Raw genomic sequence first — 20,052 nt, 5'->3', positions numbered from 1 at the left:
CTGAGTTATCTGATCTTTCACCTTTGCAATCTCCGCATTGTGCTGATCTCGGGTTGCTGCATCCACTTTTGCTGCCATCAATGTTGCCAAAGCGTCAAACAAATCAGACAAAACCTGAGCCAGAGCAGAGCCCCCTGCTCCTGCTGGCGTTGTCGTTGCTGAACCGGAGAGCATTGCCGCGGCGGTAGAAGAGTGATGCGCTGGTTGTGTACCAGCCATGAAGACCGCGACCCGGCTTGGCAGATCGAGGGGGTCCGGAATACTGTTGCCATCGGAACCTCCACTAATCCGGCCCTCCTGCAGCTGATACAACGACTCGGTCTCTCCGGTTGAAGACTCATCATCAGAACAGACAACGGTTTATCCATCAGATGCCGGTCCATCCTCATATTTCGCTCCATGGATGACACCTACAAAAACATGCCTTGCTGAGGGCTGAACCTGGGCAGGGCTTGCATGCTGAGCCGTCTCGATGATGTCCGTGCAGGTGTCCGGCTTAGGGCCCGGTTCGCCGATCTTACCGATGAAGACGTGAATCCCACCAAAGGGGACCTGGTACCCGTATTCAATTGAACCGGCCTCGGGACCCCATCCCGCATCGTCGATGTAGAGCTTGCCGCGACGACTCTTCGTCATCCGGCTGACAACGTATCCCTTGAGTCCTTCGAAGCTGCCCTTCAAGAACTTGAAACCATCATGCGATAGCCCCACGGTGGGCGCCAACTGTCGTGGGTTTGTCACGGCAGATGTCCTCGTGAAAGGACTTAGTTGTGGAGCCATCGCTACAGGTTAGCTTAAAGGGGTTAAACCGGACAAGGGACACGAGGGTTTTATACTAGTTCGGCCCCTTCGATGAAGGTAAAAGCCTACATCTAGTTGTGTTGGTATTGCTAGGGTTTCGATGACCAGGGAGCGAATCCGCCTTGCCTGGCTCTCGAGTTGTTGTCTGTTGTGTTGTCCCTAAACCGCTGACGGGTCGTCCCTTTATATACATAGGTTGACACCCGCCGGTTTACAGAGTCCCGAGGCCGGATCATAAACGTATCTGGCTCGGTCTCTATTCCTTCTAACTTACAATACAAGTTACATGAAAGAGTCGGTTTACATCTACAGTCCTTAACCCGCCTTTGGGCCTTGGGCCTTCATGAAGCGCCACCATCCTCACGTCTTTATGGGCTTCTATCTTCATAGAGTTAACCCGGCTACACCTGGCCGGTTTACGTCCAGTAGTAATATCCCCAACAACTTCACTCTAAAATTCTTTAAACTTTTCAAATGTTTCAGACTTGTGTTTGATCAAGTAGATATACCCATACCTACTCAAATGATCTATGAAGGTCAGAAAATGACAATACCCGCCGCATGCTTCAACACTCATCGGACCGCATACATCGGTATGTATAATTCCAATAAGTCATTAGCTCGCTCCATTGTTCCATTGAATGGAGTTTTAGTCATCTTGCCCATGATGCAAGGTTCGCAAGTATCAAATGATTCATAATCAAGTGATTCCAAAAGGTCGTCCGCATGGAGTTTCTTTATGCGCTTTACACCAATATGACCTAAACGGCAGTGCCACAAATATGTTGCACTATCACTATCAACTTTGCATCTTTTGGCATCGATATTATGAATATATGTATCACTACGGTCGAGTTTCACCAAGAATAGACCATTCATTAGGGGTGCATGACCGTAAAAGATATTACACTTACAAATAGAACAACCATTATTCTCCGATTTAAATGAATAACCGTCTCACAATAAACAAGATCCAAATATAATGCTCATGCTCAGCGCTGGCACCAAATAACAATTATTGATGTCTAAAACTAATCCCGAAGGTAGATGTAGAGGTAGCGTGCCGACGGCGATCACATCAACCTTGGAACCATTTCCGACGCGCATCGTTACCTCGTCCTTAGCCAATCTTCATTTATTCCGCACTCCTGTTTCGAGTTACAAATATGAGCAACCGGACCAGTATCGAATACCCAGGCGCTACTACGAGCATTAGTAAGGTACACATCAATAACATGTATATCAAATATACCTTTGTTCACTTTGCCATCCTTCTTATCCACCAAGAATTTGGGGCAGTTCTGCTTCCAGTGACCACTCCCTTTGCAGTAGAAGCACTCTGTTTCAGGCTTGGGTCCAGCTTTGGGTTTCTTCCCGGGAGTGGCAACTTCCTTGCCATTCTTCTTGAAGTTCCCTTTCTTTCCCTTGCCCTTTTTCTTGAAACTGGTGGTCTTGTTAACCATCAACACTTGATGCTCCTTCTTGATTTCTACCTCCGTGGCCTCAAGCATTGCGAAGAGCTCATGAATCATTTTAGTCATGCCTTGCATATTATAGTTCATCGCGAAGCATTTGTAGCTTGGTGGCAGTGATTGAAGAACTCTGCCAATAACACTATCAACTGGAAGTTCAACTCCCAGCTAAGTGAAGTGGTTATGATACCCAGACATTTTGAGTATGTGTTCACTGACATAACTGTTGTCCTCCATCTTTCAGCTATAGAACTTGTTGGAGACTTCATATCTCTCAACCCGGGCATTTGTTTGAAATATTAACTTCAACTATTGGAACATCTCATATGCTCCATGACGTTCAAAATGTCTTTGAAGTCCCGGTTCTAAGCTGTAAAGCATGGCACGCTGAACTATAGAGTAGTCATCAGATCTAGCCTGCCAGATGTTCCTAACATCTGCAGTAGCTCCTACAGTAGTTCTGTCACCTAGCAATGCATCAAGGACATAATTTTTCTGTGCAGCAACGAGGATAATCCTCAAGTTATGGACCCAGTCCGTGTAGTTGCTACCATCATCTTTCAACTTAGCTTTCTCTAGTAAAGCATTGAAATTCAAGGGAACGGTAGCACGGGCCATTGATCTACAACATAGATATGCAAACACTATTAAGACTAAGTTCGTGATAAATTAAGTTCAATTAATCAAATTACTTAAGAACTCCCACTTAAATAAACATCCCTCAAGTTATCTAAGTGATACATGATCCAAATCAACTAACCCATGTCCGATCATCACGTGAGATGGGGTAGTCATCAATGGTGAACATCTCTATGTTGATCATATATACTATATGACTCATGTTCGACCTTTCGGTCTCCAGTGTTCCAGACCATGTGTGTACATGCTAGGCTCGTCAAGTTTAACCCAAGTATTCTGCATGTGTAAAACTTTCTTACACCCGTTGTATGTGAACATAGAGTCTATCACACCCAATCATCATGAGGTGCTTCGAAACGACGAACTTTGGCAGCGGTGCATACTCGGGGAGAACACTTTTATCTTGAAATTTAGTGAAGGGATCATCTTATAATGTAGCCATTGTTCTAAGAAAAATAAGATGCATAAAGGATAAACATCACATGCAATCAAAATATGTGACATGATATGGCCACCATTGTATTGTGCTTTTGATCTCCATCTCCAATGCATCGTCATGATCTCCATCGTCACCGGCTCAACACCTTGATCTCCATCGTTGCGTCAGGGTCGTCTCACCAACTATTGCTTCTACAACTATTCCTAACGCATAGCGATAAAGTAAAGCAATTACATGGCGATTGTATTTCATACAACAATTAAGAGACAACCCTAAGGCTCCTGTTGGTTGTCGATATTACAAAACATGATCATCTCATACATCAACATATATCACATCATATCTTGACCATATCACATCACAACATACCCCGCAAAAACAAGTTAGACCTCCTCTACTTTGTTGTTGCAAGTTTTACGTGGCTGCTATGAGCTTCTAGCAAGAACCGTTCTTAACTACATAAAAACCACAATGGTGATTCATCAAGTTTGTTGTTTTAACCTTCTTAAAGGACCAGCTGTAGTCAAATTCAATTCAACTAAAGTAGGAGAAAAAGACACCTGCCAACCACCTTTATGCAAAACAAGTTGCATGTCAGTCGGTGGAACTGGTCTCATGTGCGTGGACATGTAAGGTTCGTCCGGGCCACTTCATTCCACAATACTGCCGAATCAAAATAAGACATTGGTGGTAAGCAGTATGACTATCATCGCCCACAACTCTTTGCGTTCCTCATGCATATCATCTACGCATAGACCTGGCTCGGATGCCACTGTTGGGAAACGTTGCATGGAAAAAACAAAAAAAATACACGCACACGCAAGATCTATTCATGGAGATGCATACCAACGAGAGGGGGGAGTGTGTTTACGTACCCTCATAGACCGTAAGTGGAAATGTTTGTTAATGCGGTTGATGTAGTCGAACTTCTTCGCGATCCAACCGATCGAGTATCGAACGTACGGCACCTCCGCGTTCAGCACACTTTCAGCTCGGTGACATCCTCGCCTTCTTGATCCAGCAAGATGACAAAGTAGTGGATGAGTTCTGGAAGCATGACAGCGTGGTGACGGTGATGGTGAAGCTATCTCCGCAGGGCTTCGCCTAAGCACTATGAAAATATGACCGAGGGACTAAACTGTGGAGTGGGGCGCCGCACACGGCTAAGCAATTGTCGTGGTTATGTGTGGCGCCCCTGTAACACCCCGGATGTAACTTGCCATATTTGTAACTCCGACTCTTGTCATTTTCGGCTTTAAATGATGAGATTCCATTCGTGGTTGCTTTTTTTCTTCATTTTGCATTTTGTTCATGTCATGCATTTCATATCATGTCATTATGTGCATCGCATTTGCATTCGTGTTCGTCTCATGCATCCGAGCAGTTTTCCCGTTGTCCGTTTCGCAATCCGACACTCCCACATGCACCGACGCACCCCTCTTGTCTCTTTTCATGAGAGGGTGTTAAACGTTCTCGGAATGGACCGAGATTTGCCAAGTGGCCTTGGTACACCACCGGTCAAATTTCGTTCCATTTGGAGCCCGTTTGGTACCCCGACGATTAACCGGGTAACCGCAAAAGCCTCTTGTGTGTTGCAGCCCAACACCCCTCCAAAACAGCCCAATAACCCATCTAAACCATCTCCATGTCCTTCGTCGTCGGATCACGATCGTGTGGGCGAAAACTACACCTCATTTGGACACTCCAAACTCCCTCTGCCTATAAATATGTGTTCCCCTCCGATTTTTCGCGCAGTCCAAACCCTAGCCTAGCCCCTCTCCGCCGACGGACACGTCCGGATTGGACCGGACACGTCCGCCGCCGTGCCCGAGCCAACCAGGAGCCGCCACATGGTGCCGCCGTCCCGCCAGTCGCCACCGGCCCGCCGAGGCCCGCAGCCGGCCCCAGCGGACCCAACTGCCGCCGCCCCCGCGGCGAGCTCCGGCCCCACCACCGCGCCTCGCCTCCTCGCTGGCGCCGCCGCCCTCGTTGTCCGGCCCTACTCCGCCTCCGCCGGCGCCGGATCCGGTCGGATCCGACCTCCCCGACGCCTCTCCGATCTCCTTCCTCCTCTGCGGCCAACTCCGGCGTAGATTCCGACGAACCTCGATCCGCGCACACGAACCCTAGATCTGGAATCCAGAGGGTAAAATCGCCAAGTCTTTACCTCTGTAATATTTTTATGCCTCCTTCATCGCATCATATCTTGGTGACCATGACTCCGATTCATGCATACGATATATCAAATTGTTCGTCCCGTTGAGCTCTTCATGGTAGAAGCATGTCCATGCATGATACTGCCCGTTATGATGCCATTTTCATTGATGCATGAGTGCTATAAAATGTTAACTGCAGGTACTTATCATATCATGAGGTTTTGTCATTTTTGTTGCATTTGATGTGTGCATCGTGTAACATTGAGGTCTACATGTATTTTGAACTACGTCATGCCATCTTTACAGAGGTGCTTGTCTTGTATTTTTGTGATCTATGTGGTGACTATCACAAGCATGCAAACTAGGCTTCGTGGTGTTGTTGTTTTCAGGGACTTAGGATTTTGCTGTCTTTTTCCTGCTGTTATTTTGATGCCATGTAAACTTGATGCTACAGTGAGATCCATACTTATTTTGGGTTACTTCAGTAAAAAAGTTTTGAACATGTGGTTATGCCCAATCCATGCATGCCCCTGTTTGCAATTATGGAGCTGTCTAGAATGTCTTGTTCTTGCTCTACTTTTGCTGTAAAATGTTCCTGGCAGAATGTTAGCATCTCAATCAATTTCTCCATGGTTGTTGCTAGTGATCCATGCATCCTATGAACTTGATCTTTCCATGGTTATCTTCATGAACATTTCATCTTGCTATTGGTATGCTTATATTGTCATGCAATGCTTTGTGATGAGTGGCATGAGCTCGCAAAGTTGCCTTCATAAAGTTGTTTATGTCATGCTCTATTTTTCTGCCAAGTCTGAAACTGTTAATAAAACTTGCTATGTTTACACGGGTGTGATCATATTTCTGTGCCTTTTTGGCTCATGATCACTAAAGGACATTTGATCTATGCTTTCAGAAGATTCATGCCATGCCTTAGTTTGCTATGATATTTTCTTGCGGCATGTTGTTTGCTTGCTGTAAACATTGCTTCCTGATGTTGTTTTTGGACATGTTAGTATTTTCACTAAGTCTGTGAAGCTCAAATCTTTTGCACTTTTTGCTTCCTAATGTTCTTTTTGGACATGTTAGCATTTTCACTAACTCTGTGAAGCTCAAATCTTTTCCACTTTTGCCATGCTTGTTTGAACCCATTCTAGTGTGATTTAGTCGTATATCAGTATTCATGTTTTGTCAAGCATCTCTTGTACATCACTGTTATATGCTTTGTTGCTATGTTGGAGTGCAGTAGCTTAGTTTCTTGTTGCATTCTATGTGCTATCGTGTTGTTAATCGCAGTTTTGCGTCATCATTGTTTTGCTTGCCATTTGCAAACCGTGCATCCGTTTCCGGTGATCTTTATATCGATTTCAACCAAAATCATCTCATCTTTCGAGCGGCAGACTTGGTTTGCCAAGTTGATGCCTTCATCATTCTTTCCCTTCCAGAGCACGCATATGCATTGCATATCACATCTCGCATATCATGCCATGTATTGCATCATGTTGCTTGTGCATTGCACCGTGATTGATTGTTGGTCATTTTCTTGTGTTCTTGCTTTGGGTAGAGCCGGGAGACAAGTACGTGAACGAGGAACTGCTGAGTACGCTAACGAGGATCAGGCTTTCGACAAATCTGAGAACTTTGTAGGCAAGATGACCATACCCTCGATATCACTTCTATCTTTGCTTGCTAGTTGTTCGCTCTATCGCTATGTCGCACTACCTACCACTTGCTATATCATGCCTCCCATATTTCCATGTCAAGCCTCTAACCCACCTTTCCTAGAAAACCGTTGTTTGGCTATGTTACCGCTTTTGCTCAGCCCCTCTTATAGCATTGCTAGTTGCAGGTGAAGATGAAGTTTGTTCCATATTGGAACTTGGATATGTTGGGATATCATTCTTATATCTTATTTACTTTAATGCATCTATATACTTAAACTACACTGCCGACATTTGCGGAGACTTGATCTTCGACGGATTCGAGCCCATGTTAGGTGCGCCGCACAGTCACGATGAGCACGGCGTAACTCTGCCGTCGGACAGTGTTCAGGAGATCGCATCTACAACTACTCCGGCCGTCAACCTGGAGCAAATCGCGCCATCCTGATACGCCTCCGTCATATCTACTTTTCCAAACACTTTTGCCCTTGTTTTGGACTCTAACTTGCATGATTTGAATGGAACTAACCCAGACTGACGCTGTTTTCAGCAGAATTACCATGGTGTTATTTATGTGCAGAAACAAACGTTCTCGGAATGACTTGAAACTTCACGGAGCAACTTTTTGGAAAATATAAAAAATACCTGCAAAAGATGAAGGCCAGGGGGCCCACCACTTGTCCATGAGGGTGGGGGGCGCGCCTGCTCCACTAGGGCGCGCCCCCTACCTCGTGGGCCCCCTGGTGCCTCTCCGAATTTAACTCCAGCTCTATATATTGTGTTGCGGGGAGAAAAAATTGGAGAGAAGCATTCATCACGTTTTATGATACAGAGCCGCCGCCAAGCCCTAAAACCTCTCGGGAGGGCTGATCTAGAGTCCGTTCGGGGCTCCGGAGAGGGGAATCCGTCGCCATCGTCATCATCAACCATCCTCCATCACCAATTTCATGATGCTCACTACCGTGCATGAGTAATTCCATCATAGGCTTGCTGGACGGTGATGGGTTGGATGGGATCTATCATGTAATCGAGTTAGTTTTGTTAGGGTTTGATCCCTAGTATCCACTATGTTCTGAGATTGATGTTGCTATGACTTTGCTATGCTTAATGCTTGTCACTAGGGCCCGAGTGCCATGATTTCAGATCTGAACCTATTATGTTTTCATCAATATATGAGTGTTCTTGATCCTATCTTGCAAGTCTATAGTCACCTATTACGTGTTATGATCCGTTAACCCCGAAGTGACAATAATCGGGATACTTACTGGTGATTACCGTAGTTTGAGGAGTTCATGTATTCACTATGTGTTAATGCTTTGTTCAGGTACTCTATTAAAAGGAGGCCTTAATATCCCTTAGTTTCCGTAAGGACCCCGCTGCCACGGGAGGGTAGGACAAAAGATGTCATGCAAGTCCTTTTCCATAAGCACGTATGACTATGTTCGGAATACATGCCTACATTATATCAATGAACTGGAGCTAGTTCTGTGTCACCCTAGGTTATGACTGTTACATGATGAACCGCATCCGACATAATTCTCCATCACTGATCCATTGCCTACGAGCTTTCCATATATTGTTCTTCGCTTATTTACTTTCCCGTTGCTATTGCTATCATCACTACAAAATACCAAAAACATTACTTTTACTATTATTACCTTTTGTTACCGTTACCACTACTATCATATTACTTTGCTACTAAATACTTTGCTGCAGATACTAAGTTTCCAGGTGTGGTTGAATTGACAACTCAGCTGCTAATACTTGAGAATATTCTTTGGCTCCCCTTGTGTCGAATCAATAAATTTGGGTTGAATACTTTACCCTCGAAAACTATTGCGATCCCCTATACTTGTGGGTTATCAAGACTATTTTCTGGCGCCGTTGCCGGGGAGCATAGCTCTATTCTTTGAGTCACTTGGGATTTATATCTGCTTATCATTATGAAGAACTTGAAAGATCCAAGAACCAAGATTTATCCCTCAACTACGAGGGGAGGTAAGGAACTGCCATCTAGCTCTGCACTTGATTCAACTTCTGTTTTGAGTAAGTTTGTGACACCTAAAACTGCTTCTGCTATTCGTTCTGATATGTCACATGTTATTGATGATGCTACTTCTGCTATACATGATACTTATGGTGAAACTACTTCTATGCTTGATACTACCGTGCCACTTGGTGAATTTCTTGATGAACAACTTGCTAGGGCTAGAGAGATTGAAAATACTGAATCTGGTAATACTGATGAAAGTGATGATGAAGAATCACTTGTTATTCCTGAGGGTTATGTTTTTGATCAAGAAGCCTCTTTAGCTATTTTAGCTAGCAAAGATAGATACGAACTTAAGAGGTTATTAGCTAAATGGAAAAAGCAATCTCTAAATGCTAGAATGAAACCTGACCCTGCTTTAGCTACTTCACCTATCTGTGTCACCGATAAGGATTATGAATTCTCTATTGATCCTGATATAATTACTTTGGTTGAATCTGATCCTTTTCATGGCTATGAATCTGAAACTGTTGTGGCACATCTTACTAAATTAAATGATATAGCTACCCTGTTCACTTATGATGAGAGAACTCGCTACTTTTATATCCTTAAAATATTTTCGTTCTCATTAAAGGCTGATGCTAAGATATGGTTTAATTCTCTTAATCCTGGTTGTGTGCATAGTCCCCAGGATATGATTTATTACTTCTTTGCTAAATATTTCCCTACTCAAAAGAAACAGGCTGGTTTAAGGGATATATATAATTTTGTGCAAGTTAAAGAAGAGAGTCTCCCACAAGCTTGGGGGAGGCTTCTCCAATTACTTAATGCTTTGCCTGATCATCCTCTTAAGAAAAATGAAACACTTGATATCTTTTATAATGGACTAACCGATGCTTCCAGAGTTTACCTGGATAGTTGTGCTGGTTCTGTTTTCAGGGAAAGAACACCGGATGAAGCTGAAATTCTATTGAATAATATGTCGACAAATGAAAATAATTGGACACCTCCGGAGCCAATTCCTGAGCCTATTCCTAAACCAAATCCGAAGAAGAGGGGTATTCTATTTCTCAGTCCTGAAGATATGCAAGAGGCAAAGAAATCTATGAAAGAAAAAGGCATTAAAGCTGAAGATGTTAAGAATTTACCTCCTATTGAAGAAATAAATGGTCTTAATTTACCGCTTGTTGAAGAAACATATGATCTTGATCTATCACCTATTGAAGAAACTCATGGTCTTGATAACCCAACACAGGTAGTAAAGGTAAATTCTCTCTATAGATATGATAAAGCTGAAATCCCATTTACTAAGTTTGCTAGCCCATGCTTAGATGAGTTTGATAAATTTATGGCTAAGAAAGAAGACTTTAATGCTTATTTTGGTAGACAATTGAAATACAATTCAAATATTCTTGAACACTTGGGTGATTATATGGCCAATGTCAAAGGTGAACTTAAACTTATTAGTAAACATGCTTCTATGGTTACCACTCAAGTAGAACAAGTACTTAAAGCTCAAAATGATTTGCTCAATGAATTGAATAGTAAGAATAATGATAATGCAGTTAGAGTGGCTACTAGAACTGGTAGAATGACTCGGGAACCTTTGTATCCCGAAGGCCACCCTAAGAGAATTGAGCAAGATTCTCAGAGAAATAATATAGATGCACCTAGTCCTTCTAAAAGGAAGAAAAAGAAAAATGATAGGACTTTGCATGCTTCTAGTGAACCTGTTACTGAAACACCTGAGAATCCAAATGATATTTCTATTTTTGATGCTGAAACTCAATCTGGTAATGAACCTGAAACTAGTGTTAATAATAATATTCATGATGATGCTCAACCTAGTAATGATAATGATGTAGAAATTGATCCTGCTGTTGATCTTGATAACCCACAATCAAAGAATCAACGTTATGATAAGAAAGACTTTGTTGCTAGGAAACATGGTAAAGAAAGAGAACCATGGCTTCAGAAACCCATGCCTTTTCCTCCCAAACCATCCAAGAAAAAGGATGATGAGGATTTTGAGCACTTTGCTGAAATTATTAGACATATATTTTTGCGTATGCGATTAACTGATATGCTTAAGATGAATCCTTATGCTAAGTACATGAAAGAAATTGTTACAAATAAAATAAACATACCGGAAGCTGAAATTTCCACCATGCTTGCTAATTATACTTTTAAGGGTGGAATACCAAAGAAACATGGAGATCCAGGAGTACCCACTATACCATGCTCTATTAAAAGAAACTATGTTAAAACTGCTTTATGTGATCTTGGAGCCGGTGTTAGTGTTATGCCTCTCTATTTATATCGTAGACTTGATTTAAATAAGTTGACACCTACTGAAATATCTTTGCAAATGGCTGATAAATCAACTGCTATACCTGTCAGTATTTGTGAGGATGTGCCTGTTGTAGTTGCAAACGTTACTATTTTAACGGACTTTGTTATTCTTGATATTCCCGAGGACAATAGTATGTCTATTATTCTTGGAAGACCCTTTTTGAATACTGCAGGGGCTGTTATTGATAGCACTAAAGGCAATGTCAATTTTCATGTTAATGGTAATGAGCATACAGTACACTTTCCGAGGAAACAACCTCAAGTTCATAGTATCAACTCTATTGGAAAAATTCCATCGATTATATTTGGAGGTTTTGAATTTCCTCTTCCTACTGTCAAGAAGAAATATGATATTCTTATTATTGGGTATGTGCATATCCCCGTTGAGGTAACATAGTGTTATTCGAAATTTCTCCGGTTCCATGTTATTCGGAATGAATTCTTTAACAAGACTTGATCAACCTTGTTAGTGGATTCCTTTTGATGAGCATGAGATGGATGAAACTAGAAAGCACAACCTTCTGTACCCCACTTTTACTTTCTGTTATTTATATTAAATAAAATAAAAATAAGTATTTTTCTGTCTGTTATCTGATTATCCATGCAATATAAAAATACCCCAAAAATAAAAGTTCTCCAAATACCCTGAAATTTAAATATGATTTTTTCTAGAATATTTGAGAATATTTGGCACTGAGAACACAGCAGGGGGTCAACCACCTGCCCACGAGGGTGGAGGGCGCGCCCTATCCTCCAGGCGCGCCCCTTGCCTCGTGGGCCCACGGTGGCCCTCCTCCACTTATCCTTTCACCCACACACTCCTTCTTCCTCCCCCAATCATGAACATCCAGCTCAAACCCGAGTCCAAGCTCATTTTGCTGCCATTTTCGATCTCCTTGCTCAAAGCACCTCTCACAAAACTGCTTGGAGAGAGTGTTCCTTGGTATGTGACTCCTCCATTGGTCCAATTAGTTTTTGTTCTAGTGCTTTATTCATTGCAAATTTTTGCTGCTTAGGTGACCCTGTTCTTGAGCTTGCATGTCAAATTTATATGGTCAAAAGTACTTTTGAGGCATGATATAGGCCCTAGGCACTTGTAGGAGTAGTTCCTATCAATATTATTGTGTTTGGTTTACTTTTATTTTGAAGTTACTAAAAAATTTCAGAATTTTTCAGAGGAAGAAAAATGCTTAGGAAAATGTTCCAAGGTGGTTCCTTAAGGAAGCAAGGACCCAGGCTTGCAATGCGTGATGCTGATGAAGAGCCACCAAGAGACGCTCCAGTGCGTCCTTGTGAGTGGCCTTCTGGAAATTTTATGGATCGAGCGGGAATTAAGGAAGAATTCAACGCATATTTGCGTAACGCTGATCTTGTGAGCTTCGAGGAAGAGAAGTGCAGCCAGTATCACAATCTCACTAGTACCTTTGTGAGGAGGTTTGTATTTTTATCTTCACGTAATTCTCCAACTGTCCTGTTTGATCTCTATGAAAATTCTTACACTATGGACTTAGAAGATTTTACCACTGCTTGCAAACTTCCACAATGGGGTAGTATAAGGGATCCTCACAAATCTGAATTTAGAGATTTTCTTGCTAGCATAACTATGGGAGAATCTAGAGATATTACACAAGCTACCATAGGGAGCATTCACTTTCCTGCTATACATTATTTTGCTCTCTTCATAGGTAGATGCATTAATGGTAAAGATGAGGCATGTCACATGTGTGTCCCTGACCTCAGTATTCTTAGGAGTGCTGTGTTAGGAGATAAATCTTATAATTTGGAAGCCATTGTTGCACGTAGGTTGCATCTTAATAAATTTAATGGAGATTTCTTTGGAGGAATTTATGCAACCCTCATAGCTAATTTTCTTGGTGTAGCCATACGCGAAGATGATATTGAATTACCCCCCGCTTACCTAGACTTTAATGCTATGGTTCACCACCAGTTTGTCGAGAGGAACGAATCACCTCTCAAGTATCGACTAATCTTTGACAGACGCCGTGCTGTCCATATTACTCTCCATGCTCCTTCCTTCTTTGATCATCGGGCAAAAGGAAGATATGTTATTACCAGAGAGGAGGCAGATGAGTACGAGAGGAGAGCGGAGGCCGCTCGTCGCCACGTTGCAGCTCAGGAGGCGATAGCCGCTACATCTCAGTACGACCCCAGCTACTATTATGGATATCCGCCAGGCCAACCGTGGCCATAGACCAACTTAGGCCAAAACCCTAAGTTTGGGGGAGTACGTTTTTCTCACCGACATTACATTTATGTTCACACACTCATTGCTAGATGTCGATGCTCATACTTTTTCATTGTATCATCCATGCTAGTTTATTTTCCTTTTTATGCTTTCTTCTTGTGTGTTTAATAAACCTTAAGAAAAACAAAAAAATTAGTTGTAGATTTTAATTAGTCTACTTTCCATGCTTGTAGTAGTAACTAGAAAGAAAACCCAAAAAGATTTCATGTTCTTCTTTTACTTGTTGGGAGCTTTCCCGTGTAAATAGTTTTATTTCTTTTCTTTTCTTTGGGGGTCGATAGGAGAAGACCATAATTAAATTGTTGAAGTGGCTCTTGTATGCATACTTGTTGATCTGACAAAAGAGCCCATATTGCCTTGTCTTCTCCTGTTTATTAAATGCTTGCAGATTGCAGCTTAGTCCAATGCACGCGCACTATTATTATTATTCACATCGTTCGGTCATGCAAGTGAAGGGCAATTATGACGATATATGATGGACTGACTGAGATGAGAAAAGCTGGTATGAACTCGACTTCTTTTGTTTTTGTAAATATGATTAGTTCGTCGTTCCTGATTCAACCTATTATGAATAAACATGTTTGCAATGACAACTAGAGATCATAGTTCCTTGTGCCATGCTTGATTAGCTATGAGTTATAATGGTTCACCTTGCGTGCCAACATGCTATTGAGATGGTTATGATGTGGTATGATAGGGTGGTATCCTCCTCTGAATGATTTAAGTGACTTGACTTGGCGCATGTTCACGCATGTAGTTGAAACAAAATCAACATAGCCTTCACGATATTTATGTTCATGGTGGATTATATCCTACTCAAGCTTGCATTCGGTGTTGATTAATTTTAATGCATGTTCATGACTGTTGTCGCTCTCTAGCTGGTCACTTCCCAGTCTTTTGCTAGCCTTCACCTGTACTAAGCGGGAATACTGCTTGTGCATCCAATCCCTTAAACCCCAAAGTTATTCCACATGAGTCCACTATACCTACCTATATACGGTATCTACCTGCCGTTCCAAGTAAATTTGTATGTGCCAAACTCTAAACCTTCAAATAAATATCATGTTTTGTATGCTCGAATAGCTCATGTATCAACTAGGGTTGTCTATATCTTCCATGTTAGGCGGGTTATTCTCAAGGGGAGTGGACTCCGCTCCTCACTCATGAGATAAATGGCTGGTCACCGGGATGCCCAGTCCCATGATTTATGCAAACTAAATCAAAATAATTGCAAACAAAACTCCCCCTGGGACTCTTGTTAGTTGGAGGAACTCGTTGTTTCGAGCAAGCCATGGATTGATGCTTGTTGGTGGAAGGGGGAATATAAAATTTACCATTTTGTTTGGGAACCGCCTATAATGTGTGTAGCATGGAAGATATCGCCATCTCTTGGTTGTTATGTTGACAATGAAAGCATACCGCTCAAAATATTATTCACCTCTGTTTCAAAACCGAGCTCGCACCTCTACAAATCTCTGCTTCCCTCTGCGAAGGGCCTATCTATTTACTTTTATGCTGAGTCATCATCCTCTTATTAAACGCACCAGTTGGAGAGCACCACTGTCATTTGCATTCATTACTGTTAGTTTACATTGAGTATGACTTGATTGGATCTCTTTTACCATGAATTACAATGTCTAGTCAGTCCTTGGTCTTTAAAGGTGCTCTGCATTTATGTTTTGCGGTCTCAGAAAGGGCTAGCGAGATACCATATTGTTATATCATATTATGATTGTTTTGAGAAAGTGTTGTCATCCGAGATTTATTATTATTGCTCGCTAGTTGATTATGCTATTGATATGAGTAAACTTGAGACCTAAGCGTTATTGCGAATGTAGTTAGTTATAATCTTTGCTGAAAACTTGAATGATGGCTTTACATATTTACAACAACAAGAGCAAACAGAGTTTGTAAAAGTTTTTATTTATCACTTTCAGTTTGTCAACTGAATTGCTTGAGGACAAGCAAAGGTTTAAGCTTGGGGGAGTTGATACGTCTCTTTCACATCCACATGGCTTGCGGTGATGATCTACACGCCATCAAGTACCTCCCACTAAAACTCAAAGGACCAGCTCGGCATTGGCTCAATAGCTTGCCAGCCGACTCCGTCGGCAGTTGGGAGGATCTGGAAGACGCATTCCTTGACAACTTCCAAGGCACTTATGTGCGACCACCGGATGCCTGATGACTTGAGCCATATAACTCAGTAGCCAGGGGAATCGGCCAGACAATTCTGGACTCGATTCCTGACTAAGAAAAACCAAATTGTCGATTGTCCGGACGCAGAGGCCCTCGCGGCATTCAAGCACAACATCTGTGATGAGTGGCTTGCCCGGCACCTTGGCCAGGAGAAGCCGAAGTCTATGGCAGCCCTCACGACACTCAAGACCCGCTTTTGCGCGGGCGAGGATAGCTGGCTGGCTCACAGCAATAACACATCAAGGAATCCGGGCGCATCGGATACCAAAGATGCCAACGATAGACAACGTCGTAACAGACCAAAGTGCCGCAATAACGGTGATAACACCGAGGATACGACAACCAATGCCGGATTCAGAGGCTCTAGATCCGGTCAGCGGAAAAATCCATTTAAAAGAAGTACTCCGGCTCCGTCCAGTTTGAATCGCATACTGGATCACTCATGTGAAATCCACGGCACCCCCGACAAGCCAGCCAACCACACCAACAGAGAATGCTGGGTGTTCAAGCAGGCTGGCAAGTTAAATGCCGAAAACAAGGACAAGGGGCTGCATAGTGATGATGATGAGGAGCCCCGACCGCCGAACACGGGAGGACAAAAGGGGTTCCCCCCACAAGTGAAGACGGTGAACATGATATACGCAACCCACATTCCCAAGAGGGAGCGGAAGCGTGCACTAAGGGACGTCTATGCGGTGGATCCCGTTGCCCCAAAGTTCAACCCATGGTCTGCTTGCCCGATCACCTTTGATCGCAAGGACCACCCCACAAGTATTCGTCATGGCGGATCCGCCGCATTGGTCCTAGACCCCATCATCGACGGATTTCATCTCACTCGAGTCCTTATGGACGGCGGCAGCAGCCTGAACCTGCTCTATCAGGATACAGTGCGAAAAATGGGTATCGATCCCTTAAGGATCAAACCCACCAAAACACCTTTAAGGGCGTCGTCATCCCAGGTGTAGAGGCCCATTGCACGGGCTCAATCACACTGGAAGTAGTCTTCGGATCACCGGACAACTTCCGAAGCAAGGAATTAATCTTCGACATCGTCTTGTTCCGAAGTGGCTATCATGCACTGCTCGGACGAACTGCATTTGCAAAATTCAATGCAGTACCACATTACGCATACCTCAAGCTCAAGATGCCAGGACCTCGGGGGGTCATAACAGCGAATGGAAACACAGAATGCTCGCTCCGCACGGAAGAGCGCACTGTGTCCCTCGCAGCAGAAGCACAAAGCAGCCTTTCAAAGCAAACCACTAATTCGGTGATATGGCCCCCGAACACCTTCAAGCGTGTCCGGAGTAAACTGCAACAGGATCACCTGGCATGTTCAGAGCTCGCCTAGCAATTCGGCCCCCGTCCCAGTCCCAGTCAAGTGACGAAATCCGTGCCGCGCGTACATAATTACGCACTGAAAATATCATGTACATAGGCGGGGGCATGATCAAGGCACGTCCAGCAATGCGGCTTAACCGCCCTCAGGGCTGTATATCTTTATCATTTCTTTTCTCTTTCAGGTCTAACTCTCTGGAAGCCCTTTCCGGCAGTATGATTGCCGGACACATTACGGGAAGGAACAACCAAGGCGGCAAGAAGCTAAGATGTACACGGGAACCCCCAGGTGGTCTCTAATAATAATACTCGCTTTCTATACACAGCTCGCCTTGGATAGGACATTTCGAATAGTCCTACTTTCTGCTTATCGCACTACCTGTACCAGTATGCTTCGACGTATTATTTAAATAACAATGCATAGCATAAGTCTATTATTGCATTATTCATCCTTTTTTCTTCCTTAATGTCCATTTACGACAATCCGCACATGGCAATTCAGGTATAGTCAGTACGCCAGGGGCTTTCGTTTACCCCATAATATGGCACGAGAAGTCCGAACACTTTTGACAGTGCGGCACCCCGAACTTATAGCATTATATGCATCAGCTCTGAATCATGTCTTGCGTCAATAGTTGGGTTTGCCCGGCTCCCATGCTTTGGTACCTTACGTTCCGCTATATCGGCTAAGGTAGCGGTGGGAGAACTACTGTGATTGTGTCCCGGTTCTTCCGGACGAGCACCTCAGTAGAGAAAGCCGAAAACTGATTGTCATGATATGGCGAGAGACTGGTCACTGTTCGAGAGGTCTCAAGTCCTTAAAGACTTTTTCCGCTTCGGGCGAGGAGCCGGCCTTGTCCGGTTTAGGCATGTATAGCGCCCCAAATTCGGCCTTCCGAATACCAGGGGCTTCGCCAGAATTTAAAATTATAGACTTCTATGGCTAAGTGAGAGTGATAAAGCATTATAGTCCGATTGCCTGGTTCGTTGCGCTGAACACCAGCCTTGAAGGACCCAAAATTGGGGTAAAGAGTGCTCAGGTTTATCCCGAACACCCTAGTACTAGTTACATGGGGGCAAAGGCCGATGACTGGCCAACTCTTAGATTTTATAAACAGCCGCACAGAAGGTAATATTTTAAATTAAAAACGCGTCGCATGGCGCAAATGAACTTGTTTCATATTACAGGATCACATGAGCATGTTCGTTCAAAAATTACATCCTTGGCTCATTCATCCGCCACAAGGCGGGAACCCTTGAGGACACTCTCATAGTACATCTCGGGGCAGCGATGCTCCTTGCCCTCCGGCGGCCCCTCCTTCACCAGCTTCACAGCGTCCAGCTTCGCCCAGTGCACCTTCGCCCGGGCAAAAGCCCTGCACGCACCCTCGATGCGGACGGACCGCTTTATGACTTCAAGCCGTGGGCAGGCGTCGATGAGCCGCCTTACCAGACTGAAGTAGCTGTCGGACAGGGGCTCGCCGGGCCACATCCGGACTATAAGGCCCCTCATGGCTTGTTCGGTCGCCTTGTGAAGCTCGGCCAACTGCTTCAGCTGGTCGCTCAAGGGCACGGGGTGTTCGGTCCCAGTATACTGAGACCAGAACAACTTCTCCATCGAGCTCCCCTCCTCGGCTCGGTAAAACTTCGCGGCATCCAGTACACTGCGGGGAAGATCTGCAAACGCTCCTGGAGAGCTCCGAACTCGGGTAAGAAAAAGGAAAGTCTCCTTCACGTGCTTGCTTTGCATAATGAATGCCTTACCCGCTGCTATCTTCTTCACCGCATTAATCTCCTGGAGGGCCTTGTGGGCTTCAGCCTTGGCGCTCCGGGCGCTTTCAAGTGCCTGCGCGAGCTTGGACTCTCGCGTCTTAGAGTCAAGCTCCAAGGACTCATGTTTTTTGGCGAGAGCCTCGAGCTCCTGCTGCACCTCGTCCACTCGGGCTTCTTGTTTCTCCCGCTCAATGCGCTCCTTGGCCGCTTTGTCTTCGGCCTCGGATAGCGCCTTCTTCAGGGCCGCCACTTCGGTCGTGGCCCTTGACAAATTCATGATGATCCTATTATTTTACAACCAAACTTCTTTTTAAAAGCGTAGACAAGGTATTGCTTACCTTTGCTCTCCTCGAGCTGCCTCTTGGTAAGGCTGAGCTTGTTCTCGGACCGCTCCAGGCCCTGCTTTAGTGCAGAGACCTCTGCAGTACGTGCGGCAGCGGCCAGCAGTGAAGCCTGCACATACACATAGATATATTCTGATTAGACTCCCGAGTCATCATTTGATCCTCTATTCGGCCTTTCTTCTCGAACGCCAAACAGAGCATCAGGGGCTACTACCTATGCGGTAATACTTTCTTATACTTTGATTGCTTACCTCAAAGCCTGTTAGGAGGCTAGCGCAAGCTTCGGTCAGTCCATTTTTGGTGGACTGAACCTTCTCGATCACCGCACTCATGATAGTGCGGTGCTCCTCGTCGATGGAGGCGCTGCGAAGCGCTTCCAGTAAGTTGTCCGGTGACTCTGGATGGACAGATGACACCGGCACGGGCGGCTGGCCCCCCTTAAATGGGGATCGCCCGCCGGAGTCTGGAACCACCAAAGACTCTGGTGCAGTGTTCGGCTGGGGGCCGAACCTAGAGCCCATGGGAGTCCGGCTCCCTTTGCGCCCAGGGTCCGGAAGGTCACCTCGGGGCGCCCCAAGGACTGCCTACCCTTGGCCCGGTGCCTATTGAGACAACACCTCGGCGC

At 44.4% G+C, this 20,052-nt stretch overlaps 1 pseudogene; it reads right to left on the bottom strand.

The window, feature by feature from the left end:
* Positions 1-1,910: 1,910 nt before the first annotated feature.
* Positions 1,911-18,802, bottom strand: LOC147960035 (uncharacterized; annotated as a pseudogene).
* Positions 18,803-20,052: the final 1,250 nt, after the last annotated feature.

This window comes from Triticum urartu, chromosome 7A (assembly GCF_056163025.1).
Source record: "Triticum urartu cultivar PI428250 chromosome 7A, HENAU_Tu73, whole genome shotgun sequence".
Lineage (NCBI taxonomy): Eukaryota > Viridiplantae > Streptophyta > Magnoliopsida > Poales > Poaceae > Triticum > Triticum urartu.
Note: the sequence above shows the minus strand (reverse complement) of the source record. Positions and strands in the feature narration are given on the sequence as shown.